The 19,301-nt window shown below is 41.7% G+C and overlaps 1 protein-coding gene across 1 annotated transcript in view; it reads left to right on the top strand.

Moving 5' to 3' along the window:
- The window catches only part of nxph1 (neurexophilin 1), a 59,807-nt gene that overhangs the window by 1,577 nt on the left and 38,929 nt on the right, over positions 1-19,301 (top strand). The window lies entirely within an intron of this gene.

Here is a 19,301-nt window from a genome sequence, read left to right as displayed (position 1 = left end):
CCTGCCTTTCTCCAATGAGACATACTCCTTCACGATTCACAAGTGCTATACTTGATTTTATTTTGATTTTAATATACATAGCTTACATATTCCAAAACGCTATCTGTAATTGATAAATAAAGCAGCTGATGGATTTCAGCCCACTGCCAACACTTGTATCCACTTAAAAATATGAATTATCTTTATCTGACGTTGTGAATTAATCTGAATGCAAGCTAGAATTTTATCAAATGTTGCTATTACACTGAGTTTTCAATATATTTTCTTAATGTAATACCGCACATTATTAATGTGCATAAACCCGTTTGTGGCAGTATTGTAGCCTGTATCCGCAGTGCTTGATGTGTGTAATTGTGTGTCACTTCTTCATTTATCTAAAAACTTAACAGAGTAAAACACAGAGCTGGTGGACATGGAGCTCTCCAAGGTTCTGAAGGTATTTCAACATACTTTCCTTTAACTATAAAAAGGACCAACATGCCTGATGGGGCCATGGCGGGAAAAATAACAGGCCTAACCATAGGAATATATGTTTTATTTTAAATATTTTTTTTTCAATGGACTTTTGAAATTGAAAGGAATATATTTAAGGCCGACGTTGTGCAGTTTGACATCTTTTTGACAGAACAAAGAGCTTGTCACATAAATGACTGCAGAGTTCAAATTTTGGCCACTCTTCGTCCCCTTGGAATAATTATGGCGGTGTCAGTGTGCTCTTTCTGTATTTAATTCTGGAGCTTGATATCTCGAACACATGCATTCTTTTATTGTAAAATTCCTGCAGTCGAGGGAAAGGTGTGTTTTTAAACACAGCGCACTGCTGATGAAAACCCACACCGCTTCTTCTAGTAAATTCTGTTCGCCCTGTTGTCTGAGCTGAACGTTACGGCTGAAAAAAAAAAAAAAAAAGCCCACACAAAACCATCCCACCTAGAGTAAACGGAGTTACCAGTCAGCCTTATCCACGGCGGCGGGGATTAGAGCTGAACTTTGATGGTTTTATTCCGTGTTAAAGGCTCTTGTCTCTGCTTAAGCCTCTTGTCTGAGAGCCGCGCCTTGACCCCGATAACAGCACGGCCCAGGTAGACAGCAATACAGTATAAACCACAGAGCGGGATGATCACCTATAGGGCCACGATTTAATTAACAGGCCTACTATTATTTCTGGAAAGCAGAATTCCATCTGGGATTATGGTGATATTTGTTCATACCTTATCCTGTACTTTACAATGTAATATTTCATAATCAAACTGTAGGATAGCGTTTTAAATTCAGTCGATATTGATATTGTTGCTTTCCATGATTTTCTTCTATCAAATAAGTTGACTATATATATTAATAAGAAACAGGCATAGTATTTGTTGTGTGGTTAGATTCCAACATCTGTCTTTGTAGACTGGGGGGGGGTATTTGGAGAGCAGAGATTCAAATTTGGCAATTCAAAACAGCCTAATTTAGCCGTCTTGCTGATAAAATAACTTACTTTTACTCCAATAAATACTGCTGTTATTTAAATGTTTAACATTGATACTATTTTTTTATCTCTCTGTCTTCTTTAATCTTTGTTTTTAGCACATACACCTACATCTTCAGAACAGTGCAATTGGTGAATTGCAACAACTGTACATTGAGTTGCTCCCTCATACTATTATTCTATTATTTATATTTGTTGTCACATTATTATTAATCCCTGCTGTAGTGACTCTTTTCCTGTAGAGGGATCATCATTTGGTCTTCTTTCTAGAGTCACAGATATAAACTCAGACTACAGGTAACATTTAAGGATTTAAGCCACGTTGATGCTGCTGACAAGCGTTTCAAAAATTGGTTCTCGTCTGGTCCTAGGTGCAGCTTTGTGAGTTGAAGTCTGACGGGGAGGTCTCTGTGGTGGCTGGCTCCCACAACCACCGCCACCCCCCTCACTCCTCTTCTCCCTCCTCTCTCCCCTGGGAGTAACAGATGCAGTTGTCCCACTGGCAACAGTCATAGCAGTCACATTAAAGTGTTATTATCAAACAGTGCAAATGGGCCCTGCAGTGTTGAGCAGTCTGCACGGTGGGGAGGGAAGAAAGTCCCACTGAGATCACTACAGCACAGCTCACACAGTGTGAACCAACCCCCCGCCCCCACCCCTTCAGTCCACAGACCTCTAAATTAGCTCAAAATAGTAAAAATGCAATATATGTTTTCATTGAGCTGTTTGAATCTGAACTCAAGAGTGGGCCAGTAATAATTCAATTATATAGAAAAGGCATTTACGCAAATGCTCACATGCTGCGCGACTGAACACACACACAAACACACAGATATGGGCTCCACACACTCGAACAAGTGCATTGTGTGGCCATCAAGTGGGAGCAGTGGAGAGTGTGGAGTGTTGTATTTTTCAGCCCAGATGTCGACTAAGTGAACATTTCTCTCACTTCCTTGTTCAACCCGTGTGCTACTTAGTTTTTAAAGCAGCATGAAGGTGTCACTTTGGAGCTATTCAAGCCTGGCTGCTGGAGAAATCTGAGCACAAAAGGGCACAGAGTTCAGTCTCGGAGAACAACACTGCAATTCCCCCGCCGCCACCGGCGCCGTCCTAGTGGCCGCAGCTCAGCCCAGTTACCCAGCTGCGCTAGATTTGCTGTCTTTCACTCAGTGACTCTGCTTACCTCTCGAGGCAAATGTTTTCATATACATTGTGGGTTCTTCAGCAACTAGCAGAGATCTAGGGATCCAGGGGTGCTTGATAGACACCAAGGGGGGTTTTAAACAACCACGAGGGGATTTCAAAGGTGCTTGAGGGGGTTTGTCTTGTTCTTAATGAGGTTCCAGGTGTTACTGATGAGGGTCCAGAAGTCATTAGCAGGTTTCTTGGGATTTCATGGTGTTTGATGGCTCATTCAGGTGGTTCTCTAAGTCACTGAAGGGGTTCTAGGGATCATTGAAGGGTTTTTAAGAGTCCTTGAGAGCATTCCACAAGTCCTTGGGTTAGTTTTGCAGGTCTTGGAGGGTGAAACAGGTCATCTCTAGCAAATGAAGATTTGATCAATTTAATTCATTACAAATGATCCCACTTAGAAAAGGTACAAATTACTAGGTTTCACTTTCACTGCCTTTGTTTACTGAATCAATACAAATACACAGACTAATGTTGATATATTGGGGTTTTTGACACAGTGTCACCGCTTTTAATCACCTGACAGAGAGGAACTTCACTGGGAGGGTGAAATGGGTGCTGTGGAACTGAAAGCCAGTTCCCAAGCCAAGTTTTACCAATAACATCGTGAGTTTGACACAAAACAATAAGTGATTTCAATTGGCCTGAAGAAATAAAAGTAATATACAGGGCTGCCACCTAATAGTCAACTAAATTCTACTCATTCATAGATCATTGCAGACTGATTTACTGAATGAGAGTATTTAATAGACATAAATGATTTATATTTTATGCACTGATCTGTTGTTGTAGCACGTCTGCAGCATTAGAATAAACTATAATCATCCTTTTTATGTATCATTTTGCTCATAACAAACTGAACACCAGTCTGGAGCACGAAATACTGATCATGTGGTACGCTCTACTCAGTGAAAACAGAACATCACATTAATTAGCTAGTTAATAGAAATTTCGTTATTGTTTAGCTATATACTAAATGACAGTTTGTTTTTTTATTTGAACTAAAAAAAAAAAGAAACTTTTTGTTTTTCCTGTTGAAGAAAGACATAAAGAAAAGCAAAACAGTCGACCCAGTAAATATATCAAAATAAAAGCCAAGTACAGAATGGCCTTTATGCAAGCACTAACACTGAAAGGAAAATAAGTACAAGTACAAATAAATAAACCTGGGCTGATGGTGTTAGATGATCATCGTGTCCAAGTAGTCCTAGTTGATTACACGCAGTTTAATTTTGCGCATTTATCAAGGGTTTGAATTGGAGGGGACACATATTAATCAAGGGTCATCCCCCAGAATATTTTGACTGTTAAACGCCTTTTCTGCATCAATTTATGGCTGAAATGTCTTTTATGAAGGGAAACACAAAATTCAGACGGCAAGACAAATCCAAATATACAAATATAATGGATTTTACTGCAGTGCAGCTCTCAGGCATTCTGGGTTGCCTCCAGATCTGTTTCTCCTGTGGATCAACTTTTCTCATGTAATATCCTCCCTGCTGAGTCAGCACACATGCAAGCATGATTTAGTCTTCCCTCCTCTTTGTGTCTTTGTTTGGGGAAAGAACCTCTTTAAATGTGCATGTGGCTCCTTTTCACCTCAATGAGAAATTCATTCATTTTAATTCAGTTAGAAACTCCTGGACTTTAACAGCTCCTGTGTTTCAGCAGGTTTTCTGCTCATGTTCAAAACTTTCTGCACATTCAGAATCTCTCCCACATCTCTGTGTTCTGACATGTCCAGAAAAAAAGTCTTGCAATTAATTGAGAATAAAGTAATAATAATTTTTGCTGCCTGCTGCCCTGTCGTCTGCCTCCCTGTCCTCCTCCTGTGTTGTCTCTCTGTTCTCCTCCTGTGTTGTCTCGCCGTCCTCCTCCTGTGTTGTCTCTGTTCTCCTCCTGTGTTGTCTCGCTGTCCTCCTCCTGTGTTGTCTCTGTTCTCCTCCTGTGTTGTCTCTCTGACCTCCTCCTGTCTTGTCTCCCTGTCCTCCTCCTGTGTTGTCTCTCTGTTCTCCTCCTGTGTTGTCTCGCCGTCCTCCTCCTGTGTTGTCTCTGTTCTCCTCCTGTGTTGTCTCGCCGTCCTCCTCCTGTGTTGTCTCTGTTCTCCTCCTGTGGTGTCTCTCTGTCCTCCTCCTGTATTGTCTCTGTCCTCCTCCTGTGTTGTCTCTAGGTTCTCCTCCTGTGTTGTCTCTCTGTCCTCCTCCTGTGTTGTCTCTCTGTTCTCCTCCTATGTTGTCTCTCTTTTCTCCTCCTGTGATGTCTCTCTGTCCTCCTCCTGTGTTGTCTCTCTGTTCTCCTGTGTTGTCTCTCTGTCCTCCTCCTGTGTTGTCTCTCTGTTCTCCTGTGTTGTCTCTCTGTTCTCCTCCTGTGTTGTCTCTCTGTTCTCCTGTGTTGTCTCTCTGTCCTCCTCCTGTGTTGTCTCTCTGTTCTCCTCCTGTGTTGTCTCTCTGTTCTCCTCCTATGTTGTCTCTCTTTTCTCCTCCTGTGATGTCTCTCTGTCCTCCTCCTGTGTTGTCTCTCTGTTCTCCTGTGTTGTCTCTCTGTCCTCCTCCTGTGTTGTCTCTCTGTTCTCCTCCTATGTTGTCTCTCTTTTCTCCTCCTTTGTTGTCTCTCTGTTCTCCTCCTATGTTGTCTCTCTTTTCTCCTCCTGTGATGTCTCTCTGTCCTCCTCCTGTGTTGTCTCTCTGTTCTCCTGTGTTGTCTCTCTGTTCTCCTCCTGTGTTGTCTCTCTGGCCTCCTCCTGTGTTGTCTCTCTGTTCTCCTCCTGTGTTGTCTCTCTGTTCTCCTCCTGTGTTGTCTCTCTGTCCTCCTCCTGTGTTGTCTCTCTGTTCTCCTCCTGTGTTGTCTCTCTGTCCTCCTCCTGTGTTGTCTCTCTGTCCTCCTCCTGTGTTGTCTCTCTGTTCTCCTGTGTTGTCTCTCTCTTTTCTCCTGTGTTGTCTCTCTGGCCTCCTCCTGTGTTGTCTCTCTGTTCTCCTCCTGTGTTGTCTCCCTGTTCTCCTCCTGTGTTGTCTCTCTGTCCTCCTCCTGTGTTGTCTCTCTGTTCTCCTCCTGTGTTCTCTCTATGTTCTCCTGTGTTGTCTCTCTGTTCTCCTGTGTTGTCTCTCTGGCCTCCTCCTGTGTTGTCTCTCTGTTCTCCTCCTGTGTTCTCTCTCTGTTCTCCTGTGTTGTCTCTCTGTTCTCCTCCTGTGTTGTCTCTCTGTCCTCCTCCTGTGTTGTCTCTCTGTTCTCCCGTGTTGTCTCTCTGTTGTCCTCCTGTGTTGTCTCTCTGTCCTCCTCCTGTGTTGTCTCTCTGTTCTCCTGTGTTGTCTCTCTGTTCTCCTCCTGTGTTGTCTTTCTGTCCTCCTCCTGTGTTGTCTCTCTGTCCTCCTCCTGTGTTGTCTCTCTGTTCTCCTCCTGTATTGTCTCTCTGTTCTCCTGTATTGTCTCTCTGTTCTCCTCCTGTGTTGTCTCTCTGTTCTCCTGTGTTGTCTCTCTGCCTTCCTCCTGCGTTGTCTCTCTGCCTTCCTCCTGTGTTGTCTCTCTGCCTTCCTCCTGCGTTGTCTCTCTGTTCTCCTCCTGTGTTGTCTCTCTGTTCTCCTCCTGTGTTGTCTCTCTGTCCTCCTCCTGTATTGTCTCTCTGTTCTCCTGTATTGTCTCTCCTATCTCCTGTGTTGTCTCTCTGCCTTCCTCCTGTGTTGTCTCTCTGTTCTCCTCCTGTGTTGTCTCTCTGTTCTCCTCCTGTGTTCTCTCTATGTTCTCCTGTGTTGTCTCTCTGTTCTCCTGTGTTGTCTCTCTGGCCTCCTCCTGTGTTGTCTCTCTGTTCTCCTCCTGTGTCCTCTCTCTGTTCTCCTCCTGTGTTGTCTCTCTGTTCTCCTCCTGTGTTGTCTCTCTGTCCTCCTCCTGTGTTGTCTCTCTGTTCTCCTCCTGTGTTGTCTCTCTGTTCTCCTCCTGTGTTGTCTCTCTGTTCTCCTCCTGTGTTGTTTCTCTGTTCTCCTGTGTTGTCTCTCTGTTCTCCTGTATTGTCTCTCTGTTCTCCTGCGTTGTCTCTCTGCCTTCCTCCTGTGTTGTCTCTCTGTTCTCCTCCTGTGTTGTCTCTCTGTTCTCCTCCTGTGTTGTCTCTCTGTTCTCCTCCTGTGTTGTTTCTCTGTTCTCCTGTGTTGTCTCTCTGTTCTCCTGTGTTGTCTCTCTGTTCTCCTCCTGTGTTGTTTCTCTGTTCTCCTGTGTTGTCTCTCTGTTCTCCTGTATTGTCTCTCTGTTCTCCTGCGTTGTCTCTCTGCCTTCCTCCTGTGTTGTCTCTCTGCCTTCCTCCTGTGTTGTCTCTCTGTTCTCCTGTATTGTCTCTCTGTTCTCCTGCGTTGTCTCTCTGCCTTCCTCCTGCGTTGTCTCTCTGCCTTCCTCCTGTGTTGTCTCTCTGTCCTCCTCCTGTGTTGTCTCTCTGTTCTCCTGCGTTGTCTCTCTGTTCTCCTCCTGTGTTGTCTCTCTGTTCTCCTGTATTGTCTCTCTGTTCTCCTGCGTTGTCTCTCTGCCTTCCTCCTGCGTTGTCTCTCTGCCTTCCTCCTGTGTTGTCTCTCTGTTCTCCTGTGTTGTCTCTCTGTTCTCCTGTATTGTCTCTCTGTTCTCCTGCGTTGTCTCTCTGCCTTCCTCCTGCGTTGTCTCTCTGCCTTCCTCCTGTGTTGTCTCTCTGTTCTCCTGTGTTGTCTCTCTGTTCTCCTGTATTGTCTCTCTGCCTTCCTCCTGCGTTGTCTCTCTGCCTTCCTCCTGCGTTGTCTCTCTGCCTTCCTCCTGTGTTGTCTCTCTGTTCTCCTGTGTTGTCTCTCTGTTCTCCTGTATTGTCTCTCTGCCTTCCTCCTGCGTTGTCTCTCTGCCTTCCTCCTGTGTTGTCTCTCTGTTCTCTGCTGTTTTCATGACGTTTCAGAGTGACAGAAACACAGAGTTCCCATAACCATAGTAACTCACTCTCACTCCTGCCTGCATGCGCACTGTGCAAGAGGAGAGGGAGAGACGCTGACTTACATCACTCTGAGCAGCATGCAGGGGAATTCATTAGCGTACAATATCCTAGACTTTTGTATGTTTCTCACTTTCCCCCTGGTGGTCAGAATAACTCACTAGATCTGTCGCTAGTCGCTTTTTAGAAATTAAGTGTCTGATGGTCTGAAAAAGCTAGGCAGTTAAGTATGGAGGATGAGAAAATGAGAGCTGTGAACCATTTGTGTACCAAACACATTGACTAGAGGCTGACGGACAGCAGTGGTTATTTTTCATTAATTTACACTGCACCTTCATTTCTTTTTATATCTTATTTTGATATATCTACTTTTACTTCTGGGTCACCTTCTTGCTTTTCTTCTTTGGCTTTCTTCAATAGGAAAAACAAAATGTTTTAGTTTTTGTTGGTTCAAACAACAGCAAAAAAACTATTTAAACTTTACACTGACGTTTACTGTGTAATATGTATGAGTAAACTATGTAAACTATGTAGCTCCAGACTGGAGTTCATTTTATTATGAGCAAAGTTTATTCTAATGCTGCAGACATGCTATAACAACGGATCAGTGCTTGAATCATTTATTTAAATTAAACACTCTCCATCCAAAATCAGCACAGAAAATAACCTTTAATGTGTTTAAAGCAGGAAAGTCAGTAAATCAGTCTGCCTTTGATCTATGAATGATTGGGTGATGTGCTGTCCACAGCTGCTTTGTACCGTATGATAAGCTTCTCCTCCTACAGTTCATGAAATGCCTGCAGCATCTGAAGGCAGCAGGGCAGAAGGAACTGTGCATCTCTCTCTCTCTCTGGATTAATAAAGTCTTATTAAGGAAGTGTTAGGTGAGGCTAGATGTGGCAAAATAGTAGTATCAGCTTCACTCAACCCTACACTGATTCGCTACACTAGATGCTACAGCGTCACACGTGCCTCCTCATGTAACTAGAACTGTTCTATTCTGTAAGTGTTAGGTGTAGTGGCAGGTGTTGCTTGAAAGTGCAGCACACCTGACCACTGTAACTTCACTCAACACCACACCGGCTTCTACGCCTGACTAAGTTAACTAGTTTAGGTGGAGTTTAAGTGTTTTGAGTGAGACTTTTGTAACGTCACACTGAGTAGAAATAGATGAACAAAATGTTTAATCTCCTTGCTGGTTGTTAAACACATTCAGAATCATTTCTGTTTGTACTGTGCATGCTCTTGTAAATGTGTATTTTTCGTTGTGACGGTTTTGTATTTCTCTGTAATGTAGCACAGTGTTAACACTGATAGCATTCTTTCTCAGCACGAAAACTCAACCCATTTTCTGCTTCCCCCAAAAATATATATTTAAATAATTAAATTAAAACCATAAACATGTGACAACTAGTCGACTAATGGCTTCAATCAACTAGGAAAATCTAATTATCATTGTTTTAGCTCTTTATTGCAGAACTAAATAGTGAAACTAAACATTTTTATACATTTAACAATAGGTGTATGTGGATATAAGTAAGTATTTATGAAAATAACTAAAATTAACAGTATTTTTAATTCAGGTGCATTGTAATGTGTTTCATGTGTTCATGTGTTTCTGACCCAATAGTCTAGCCAATAGTCTGAAATATAATTATCAGATTATCTTGAACTTGTATAGATTTTGTTATTGGCTTTAGACATCCAGGATCCCTCAGGTTCTGATATTTGGTAATGTCTTAGTTATCGCTGCAATTAAGAAACTACATGGCTTATAGAGCCAGAATTCTAAAACTGAAATTATTATTTAATAAAAAGCAAAAACAAGCATTCCGCAAACTATGGAATCATGTCAAAAATGTGAGTATAATTAAAACTGAGGATTCGTGTGTGAAGCTGACCTTTGCACTCTCAGAGTACAGCTGTGCATCTAGGCAGGAAGATTGATGGTGCACAACTTTGGAATTGACACATCAAGGTGACTCAGTCTTGTTGCAGTGCTTTATACTGCATGAACTATAACCTCTGTGATCCTGCTGGTGAGGATCCTGGGCTGTCTGATCTGAGCTCAGCCTCCCCAGGCGGCCGCACGCACAAACAGCCAAAACAACACTTGACCTTGGTGTTTGGCCCTAAAGTCAATGATAATAGCCCCTACTGTGGTGTTTGGAATTGGCGCTTTAGTTATTTTTCTTCTCTGCATGCATCCTTGCAGGGATGACTATTCAGATACGGAGGGGGGTGAATGAGGGAAATGTGCCTTGGATATGGTTCTTGGATGGTGTTAAATTGGGGCGGAATCGCCCCCAAATATTCCCAGAACAACCACCCAGTCTGCAGCCTGAATGTTGTCAGTGTGTGTGTGTGTGTGTGTGTGTGTGTGTGTGGACGGTACATTTGAGGTGTTGTGATTAATGACCACAGCCTCTATTCTCTCCTCCATGTGCTGCTCCAGATTTTCAATCGCGTTCACAGTTCAGAGGTCAAAGCTGTAGCTGATCGTTGAAGGGCGTTGTTCTCAGAGAAGCCAGACAGACTCCTGTTTGATCCTGAGGGAAGCTTCACCCCCGTCGCTTCCCTCTCCACATGGACTAGCACTTTGAAGCAGCCCAGGGAGAGAAGCGTCTCTGAAGGCAGGAAGCGAAATAGATAACCTCGCCGAACCTGCTTTACATCTCCAGGTACTCCTGTGACTCCAGAGTCCGCTGTGTGCACAGCCGAAGTGATAGAGCGGACTTCTCCAACACTGATGTCCCTGATATCTGCATTCACATGAGATGATTTAAAGCCCCCCTCCAGTGTATTTTGACATTTCTGATATTTCATATTTTTCTGAGTCATTTCCTTACAATGTTGATTACCCACGTAGTTCGCCAAATATTTTTTGACAAATAGCTTAATTTTGTGCTCAAAGTTGCTTAGTTGTTAAAACGGGGTGGTGACGTATGACTATAGTAATTCCATAAGTCATACGACATGCCTCCTTAAAAAACTGTCACGCCTCGTTAAGTCAGAGCATCAAACTGATAAACATCGTAGTGAGCTAGCTAACCAATTTATCATGTAATTTACTTAGAACTTACAGTAGGTCTCTGTGTCTGAGTGTTGGTTTGTCTTTCTAGTTTAGTTAGCTAAGTTAACTAAGTTGTAGTTAGCCAGGTGTAGTTAGCTAGCATAGTTATTGCAGAAAGTTAGCTAACAGAGGGTCTTCATTTTATTATTTAGTTTCCTCCTCTTGGTTTAGTGTGCTTTTCATTATGGCATCTGTGCATAAGGTGTTGGAGGACAGATGACAGAAAACGCGTCACACTTTCACCTGCCACCATCTGATATACAGTCTGCAGCATGCATTTTACAGCACTGACGGCCGTTTTACCAATGCATCGGTGGAGGCAATGGTATCAGAAGTCTTTACATGCAGTTCAACAGAGTAATAGACCCCCCCACACACACACCCCCGCGGTAAAGCAAGCGCACCATAAAACGTAGTGGAGTTATCGTGTGCAGTGCGTGACAGGACCATCGACTGTATGATTGATAACAGCTGATACTCGCACATTAGTTTCTATCATGGGTAAGTAATAGCTACTCCTGCCAGACAGTAAAGTGTACTAAACTTTACAGTGTAGTGATGTTAACACTGCATATCGTTAGTGAACACTCCAGCCGTCAGTTTTTGGTTGTCATGGTAATGTATTACGTCCAACTATTAACCACACCCCCATTCTCTGTTTGAGAAAGAACGTTCACCAAAAACGGCAGTTAAAACTGGCTGGAGGGGGGCTTTAACAGTCTTTTTGATGGCAGTAAGTCAGATTTTTAGGCCCTTGTGTCCACTGTCATTTTCATGACCTATCCTGCGTTAAGAACATTTAACATTAAAATAAACAAAAATAGTAGGGCTGACCCCGAATGATCGAAGATTTGATGCTTCGAAGGTCGGAGCCTGATTCGACTGTCAATCTCACAGTCTTCACAGCGAAACAAGGATCATGCCATTTTGGCGATATGGGGGTGCTCAACATCTGATTTTACATAGAACTACCAGTTTTATCCCAATAAGTTAATATACAGCCTTTTACAATATACATTTCAACGTTTAATGCTATAAATAAATATGTAAAAAGAATAAAACTTTCAATAAATGTACAATTTATCACCGTTGATGAACCACACAAAAAATATTATATTGTTTTTAAACGGCCGGCTACTTGAAATAGACCCGCGAGGAACGCAAAACACAACACAAGACCGGTGAATGACAGGCGAGAGAGAGAGAGACAAGGGTCTTCAAAAAGCCTCAGTTTAGCTGGAAATTTACAGTGTAAGTTGAATGAATAAAGACTGCAGCTCTGCAGCTTCTCAAGATTAAAGCGGAGCCACCAGTCGACAACTCTTCGATTCTGATTCGAAGAGTTGTGTTTTTATTACCTTAGAATGAGCCATTTCTATCTACATATACCGTGGGTCCACTTGGTTCCATGTTTCTACAGTAGCCTAAATGGACAAACTGCTCTACAGAGCTCGTTTCATCACTACGCTTAATACATACGAAGAAGAAGAAGAAGAAGGAGACAAGAACAACTAACGCTAATAGTAGTAGTAATAGTAGTAGTAGTTGTCTGGTTTATTAGAAATAAGAAGAGAAGTGTCATTGAGACAAATGGAGGACCACACGTATTATTTAACACAAGAGCCGGGTTGGCCACTGTAGCCTCCCCGACGTGCTTGCAAAGGGAAGGGGGAGTGAGCAGATGGTTAAAATTTGCAATCCTCACCACTAGATGCCACTACAACTTACATACTGAAACTTTAAAGCTGAACTCAATATTTTTATATTAACAATGAAAACAACTGTATGTAATGTGAAAGATATTGCATTTAGTGACTAACCATAACAATTCTTACCAACTCTGTGTTTCCTCTGGGCTTTACAGATCATTTAAGCATCTTTCATCTAATTTTGGGGGGTTTTATTTAATTTTTAAATCATTCAGAAAAAAAGCTAACTGTAAACTAGGCAGGACAAAGACAGATATTTAGCGACTACCTGTGGACCAAAGTTTTTAGAAAGCTAAAGAGCCAGGTATTTTTCTCAGGTTGAGACCAAAGTGAATATCACTTATTTTCATCAGGTGGACAAATAAATGCTGATCTTGTGTGCTGGATTTGTTAATAAGCATGTTAGACTTGTGGGGTCCAGGGGGTTCCCAGCAAAAGGGGGAATCATTTATTTTTGTTATAATTCCATCCAGTAACACAATGACAGAATGTATGTATTTGGGTTATGGTTTTCATACAGTTTCTGTCATAAAACATCTAATCAGACAAATGCTATTTGGGACCCTGGGATAAAATCTTATCAAATGGGGGTCCGTGGTCTAATTTGTCTCCGCTAAGGGGTCCTTCATGTGAAAACGTTTGAGAACCACTGCATTAGACATAATAGCTTTAGTTGGAAAAATGTCAGGTTCGTTCTGCTGACCCTACATGGCCAGAAATGTATTAATGCTGCTTAAATTGTATGTGTGTGCATGTGTGTGTTTGTGAGGGGTGGGGATTGCATATTTATGAGGCAAGTGAATAAAATGTTCCTTCATTATGGTTTTACATCACCTCCACTGTGTTAAGTTTCAAAAAATCAATAGTGTTAACAGCACATGTCTACATTCTATACAAATGATTTTTGGTGATGGATGGTCAGTAATATTAGCCAACATGTGCACGAGTGTGTGTAATGGCAAGGCTTCATTGGCGACTGGGTCCATTTGACACATTTGGTCCGATCAGAGTCTGGCTCCCCCTTACTTATTCCTCTCCAGTGATGCTCCATAAACTCTGATTCACAGCTTTTCTCACTCTCATCCAACTGTGACGTTTTGGCAGCTTCTCTTTACATTTTTAAGTCCTGTGCCCCATTTTTGCCTTTATTGAAAAGTGGAGATGGTAGAACTGACAGAGAATAGGAACGACATGCAGGCAAGCTTGTTACTAAGACAAACCCAAACCAGGGATGGTGCAATTACATGATCATTGTCTTAAAACCCTACACCACCACCTCTTGATGCTGTTTTTTTTTCACCTGATAAAATAGAGGTTTTGAGTCAAATCCCTTTAATGGACACCACCCAGACACCAAAAATGTACGTTTGTTGGCCTCGAAATAGTCATATTTCCCACTACACTCTGTGCAGCCACCCTGGCAACCACAAGGAGTCACTAGTAGAAAAAACATCCCTCACTGGCTTTCCACCCAGGAACAGACAGTTGTGGTTTTGGAAAGCATGAGCAAGCTGGAGGTTCCACTGCCTGGAAATCAACCCCAGTTGTCAAGTCAATTTAATTGAATTTAAACAGCCCAACATTACAAATATTTCTCAAAGGGCTTTACAATGTGTCCATCACACTCTCTGTCTACCCTCAGTTGTGTTCATTTTTAACTCAAAAAACCCAAAACAAAACAAACAACAACAACATTTGGGAAAAGGGAAATGGAAAAGGCATAAACCTAAAGAATTGGACAGATTGTTTTGTCTACCTTGTTGTTCAAGTGCTTTGTCCTGTCTAATAGTGTAATTTAGCTGATACTTACATCATCATACTTCCCACAGTGGGGAAATTATTTGCACCTCTTAAATAATGTTTTCAAAGAAAAAAGTATTTTTTTACTACAGTCTAGAGAAAGAGGTCATTAATTCCACAGATTAAAGTCAAACATTGGATGGAAAGTGGAAAAAGTGGGCTACTGTTACTTTAAAGAACTTTTTCTCAAGTTAAAGTAAAACAAAAATGCAGACATTTAAACAAAAATGACAATACATTTTTCAATAATAAGTCAATAAATTAAAAAAAAGCTATGGACATCACCACGGGGGCAACAAGCAATACTAAGCCACACGGCGTGAAACTAAAAAGCATGACACTGCTTATAGAATCAACAGTAGACACACTTTAAAGCAACAGAGAGACTGCACTTTTTACACACACGCAACAATACAGTATGTTGTTAGAGAATAAGTGAGAATAGCATTCTGTGAGTCCACAATCTTCAACATTCTCCAGGGTTCTCTGGTCTCACTACTGATCTGAAGTGCTCAGCGGTGACAAGCGCAGCAGAAAAGCCTCAACCCTCCAGAAGTTCATCAGTGAACTCAGAAGTTGCCGCTGGAGGATCCACCATGAGCATGTTAGCATTTAACCAGACCCAGCATGCACCTATTGGTCACGCATCATGGTCACCAGGTGATAACCAGGTGAAATAAGTGATTAATTAAGATGGCACTTTTTTTTTAATTAGGCAGCGTTACAATAATGCTAATCCTGGGTTAGGGTTAGCATTATTCAGGATTCCCTCAGGATCTTTAACCAAGTAAAAATAAAATTAGAGACAAAAAAATGAAATTATAGAAACTCTGGTTTTCTGGAATTCTAATGTTTTAAGAAAAATATGTCTTGCGGGCTGAAATTTTGACTAATGACTTGACGTTACATTTTTTCACAGTACAAGACCAAGTCTCATCATATCCATGTCCAGATAAGTCTTTCAGTTCCAGTCGCTCGGGCTAAATGTAGTCATTAACTGTGGTGAAAAGATACGAATAACTCTGTCTGTGCTCTGGTACTGACTGGATCCAATGCAGGCATTGGATCTGGAGTTGTATAATGATGGATTGCCTTGCTTTCTAACCTGATGATGGGCTTGACTGGCCAGTGAAACAGAGCAGTCTGGGATGCTGGTGGAAATAGTGGAAATAGAGAGGAGGAGGGGGACGCAGCGATGCCTCCCCCCATTGTGTCGGCAGTGATGGATCTGCCATCGCAGCTCACGTCTGCTGCACAGTCCGACAGTCACGGCACCCTCTGATGGGAATTACCAGCCATGTCCGTTATCTTGTACTTTAGATCTTTCCATCCTGTTAGATTACAGTGACTGGCCATGCGGGTGCCACTGCGCCGCTCCAAAGACATGTATGGATGACTTCTAAGAAAGTCAATGAGTGATGAACACTCATGTGAGCACTCCAAACCAAGGTTTAGACCCATATATTGGCTTACAATATTGGACTGTTTCTATTGCAGGGAAATCATTGCAGTGGAGTGTTTAGAAGGAAAGTTTTAAACCTGCAATAAACCCAGCCTCACCCTCTCTAAAGAGCTGTTAAAAATTCTATTAGTCTGGGTACTTTGTAACATTGTGAGCAGAAAAACACAGAATTTATCTAAAAACCCATGTTGGTGAACTTTTCCAAGTGATTAAAAAAACTAGTTTAAATTCAACCACCATTACTGTATTTCTGATTTTTTTTTTAATCCTCCAAATATTTCCCCCCCAAAGATAATCAAATCAGATGAAGCCGTTCAAATGCAACCAATCATTGCCCCTTTGTACATGACATTTTCTAGTTTAGTGCTACTGGTACAAACACTGGGCCCTGTCTCACAAAGCAGGATTAGGTTTTTATACTTTGGTCTTAACTAGTCTCATAAAGATGTAGCCTACAAAGTTCAAACAGAGCTCTGTTGCCCAGCATAAGGCTAAAACTGTGAAAGGGTTCCAATTCTGTCAGCAACACACATATAAAAAATGACTTATTAGTTATTTTTAGCATATTTATTGCAGTGAAATTCTTTCAAATTATTCCTGGTGGTTCAGTGCAGCCCGCAGACTTCAGTGTGCACTTAGTATCAATGTTAATGGATTATCATGTAAATAAACAGTCTGCACCTTAATAACAGGTTGTCATTGCTTTAAAAAAAAAAAGAGTAGTGTCAACACACAGAAAACACATTACTGACGTTAGCTTTACATACTGTAACTCAAAGAGAGGAAGTCACTTTGTAATTCAGAATCAAATCCGGTCTAACTTTTGCTTCACCAAACAACAAATCCTCGAGAGCAGACAAAAAAAATCTTTATTGCTTTTCAAATGACATGCGTGAGCGTTTCCGCTACAGGTCCTTCAAATTAAATGACAAATATATAATTTGTGCATGTCCTTTAGAACAACACACAGAAACTGCAAGCTGGGGTGCAGCAGCTGGTTGCTCTAAAGTGGGCTGTTTGTTAAATACTACAGTTACCCATGTACAGTATCTGTTCTCCTTCTGCAATCTTCACATCATAGCACAGTGAAATCCTTCAAACCTTCTCTACACTCTCTGACACCTGTGGTTCACTTTCTGACTTTGTAGTGCAAAGCCAGATGCAGTGAGAGATATGTGAGATGTGGAAGAGAACAGGGAAAGGAAAGCGGAGGGAGGTGAGCGCGAGTGACTTTTAATGCTCGGCCTGTTTTACAAGTACAGTTCTCCAATTTGTCGTCGACACCCACATGTCTGTCAGACCCAGCTGTTTGTGCTGTCGCTGTCACTCTGAGCAAACAAGCTTATATATAATACAGCCAAGGAGAAGCAGACTGAAAATTGTCAACACAGATGGTCTTTTGAAGAGGGACAAATGATAAAGTCAGTTAGGTTTAACAACAACCTGACAACCTCTGTGTTAATCCTCTCTCCCTCCCTGCTCGTAGATGGCAGGAAAGGCAAAAAGAACAGTAAACATTAGCAGCTGTCAACATTTGAGGTCCTTCAGAAAAAAAATATGTTCATTAGTGATGTGCTGAGCAGGAAAGCTGAGGATTTGTGTAGCCAATTGTAAGTTTTAATTCAAATGGTTTCACGCAGAGTAGCTTAGAGTTGATTTACTGAGATAAACACTGGAAAAATCTTCCCTTGGAATGGTTCTTACACCATCTCCTAGAAATTCCATTTATATACTACTAATTTGCAATTGCAAATACTTTTAGAATGAAATAGAATTTTTAGAGGTCAGGGTTATAGTAGGATAGGCACTGGCAATCACATGTCTGCTAGCAGAGGCACCACATCAGAAATACTCAGATTGGAAAGCAATGACAAGAAATCCTATTTTTCTGTCCTGTTCTTTGTTTGGAGGATTTGTTGCCATTATGCATAAAATTTTTCCCTGAGAATGGCATTTGCTTGCAGACAGCTCACAGAGCCGCACTACTACTCACATTATGGAAAGTTAAAGTAGACCAAACATTAAAGGTGCTGAATACAAAAACTTGAATCAGCCCACTGGAATTAGCACTCCCTGATATATGCATGTATATATAACAAAGGGCCCAGGGACACTTGTAGGGACAGATGTATTTACCTGATTACCTCTAGGACCTATACATATTTATATATTTATCTTAAAAACTCACTTAGTGTGATTTATAGGTTTTAAAATGGTTTCATAAACCTGATGTTTGTACACTTTTGCCTACCCCAAAGTACACAAATCAAACATGAAAGAATTCAAAATTAAAACTCATCAGAACCAGAGTTATGAGTTAAAATTTATAAGGCAGCAATATTCTCCCTCTGGTTTAAAATTGGTTTCCAGCAGGATAAGTGAATAATCTTTACTATTGCTTAGACGCAAGTAAATGGGTGAGTCCATGTATAAAATGTCTGGGAAAGAAAGTGAAATTATGGAGTTGTTTTTTTGAAAGCAGAAAAGCACTGCAGAGAATGGAGTGGCTGGATAGTCACAGCTAGCCATTTTCCACCTCTCATAAAATTACATTTTGGTCTGAAAGTGAGTGAATAATTGCTATCATTGGTTAGACATACGTTGCCATGTGTCAATCAGCTACACCCCACTGGGTTAAATGGGCTGCAGCTGTTTTAAATTGCTATTATGGGTTTATTTTATCAGGATTCACACCCCGGGGGCGTGGGAGGGGGCGCTGTCGAGCACTATGAAAACGATTGCGTGTAACTTGAATGATAACAAAATTAATCTCACTGCAAACATGCTTTAATGTACCTTATCCTGGTTCACTAATCAATATATTACAGAACAGACCTTTGTGTCCTTTTTCAATCTGGAGCGAGTGCCGCGGTGATGATGGAATAGACCAATCACAGTTATTATCAGCTCCCCAATGCCGCACATGACGGCCTCATTACTTACAGCAGCCCTGAAGATTGTGCTTTTATTGATTTTTAGAATTACAATTCTATTATTTTTTTTTGCCTGTGGTTGGTTTCCAGTCACAGCAGAGGGCAGAGAAAACAGCCAGGAGGAGTGTGTGTCTGCGGCTGACAGCTGTCAATCACGTGTCAGCGAAAGGCGAGGAGGAGGAGGTAGAGGAAGAGGCCCTTCATTCCTCCTTTATCTCTCTCTCATTTACCGCTCCTCTCTGTCTCCTTGTCTGGTTATCGCGCTCTCTCTGACTTTCTATTCTCCACACTCTCTCCTCAGACTCACATGAATAACTCTTCTTATCAAACTGACCCTCGACTTCAAACTTCCTTCCTGGGAATCAGATGTACTCCGCCTTATTGTTTGCCATTGTCTAGATTTTTCTCCCCTTTTATCATTCCAAGGCCATCAATCGTTTTTTCTACCCCAGGCAGAGAAAATGAATTCCATGCAGGGTGTTGACCAAATATACAGTGTAAATACACTCACATGCATTTCCTTGTTTACTGTCAGCCCTCTCTGTTAAAACAGACTGAATTCAGATCTGTGCTATAGAGGAGTGATTAAAGCTGTGACACCCCAGCAGACAGCGAGACATTACTTTTCCTTAGTCAGCTAATGTTCAGTCAGCATCACCTTTAAAGCAGTGCACGTTGCTGTCATGTGTCTGTTTGCCTGCTAACATAAAGCCTGTTTGGTTTATTTATCAG

This window comes from Micropterus salmoides, unplaced genomic scaffold (assembly GCF_014851395.1).
Source record: "Micropterus salmoides isolate LMB-PRFRI ecotype aquatic unplaced genomic scaffold, ASM1485139v1 Ms_hic_scaffold_17, whole genome shotgun sequence".
NCBI lineage: Eukaryota > Metazoa > Chordata > Actinopteri > Centrarchiformes > Centrarchidae > Micropterus > Micropterus salmoides.
This window is presented reverse-complemented; position numbering and strand designations above follow the sequence as displayed.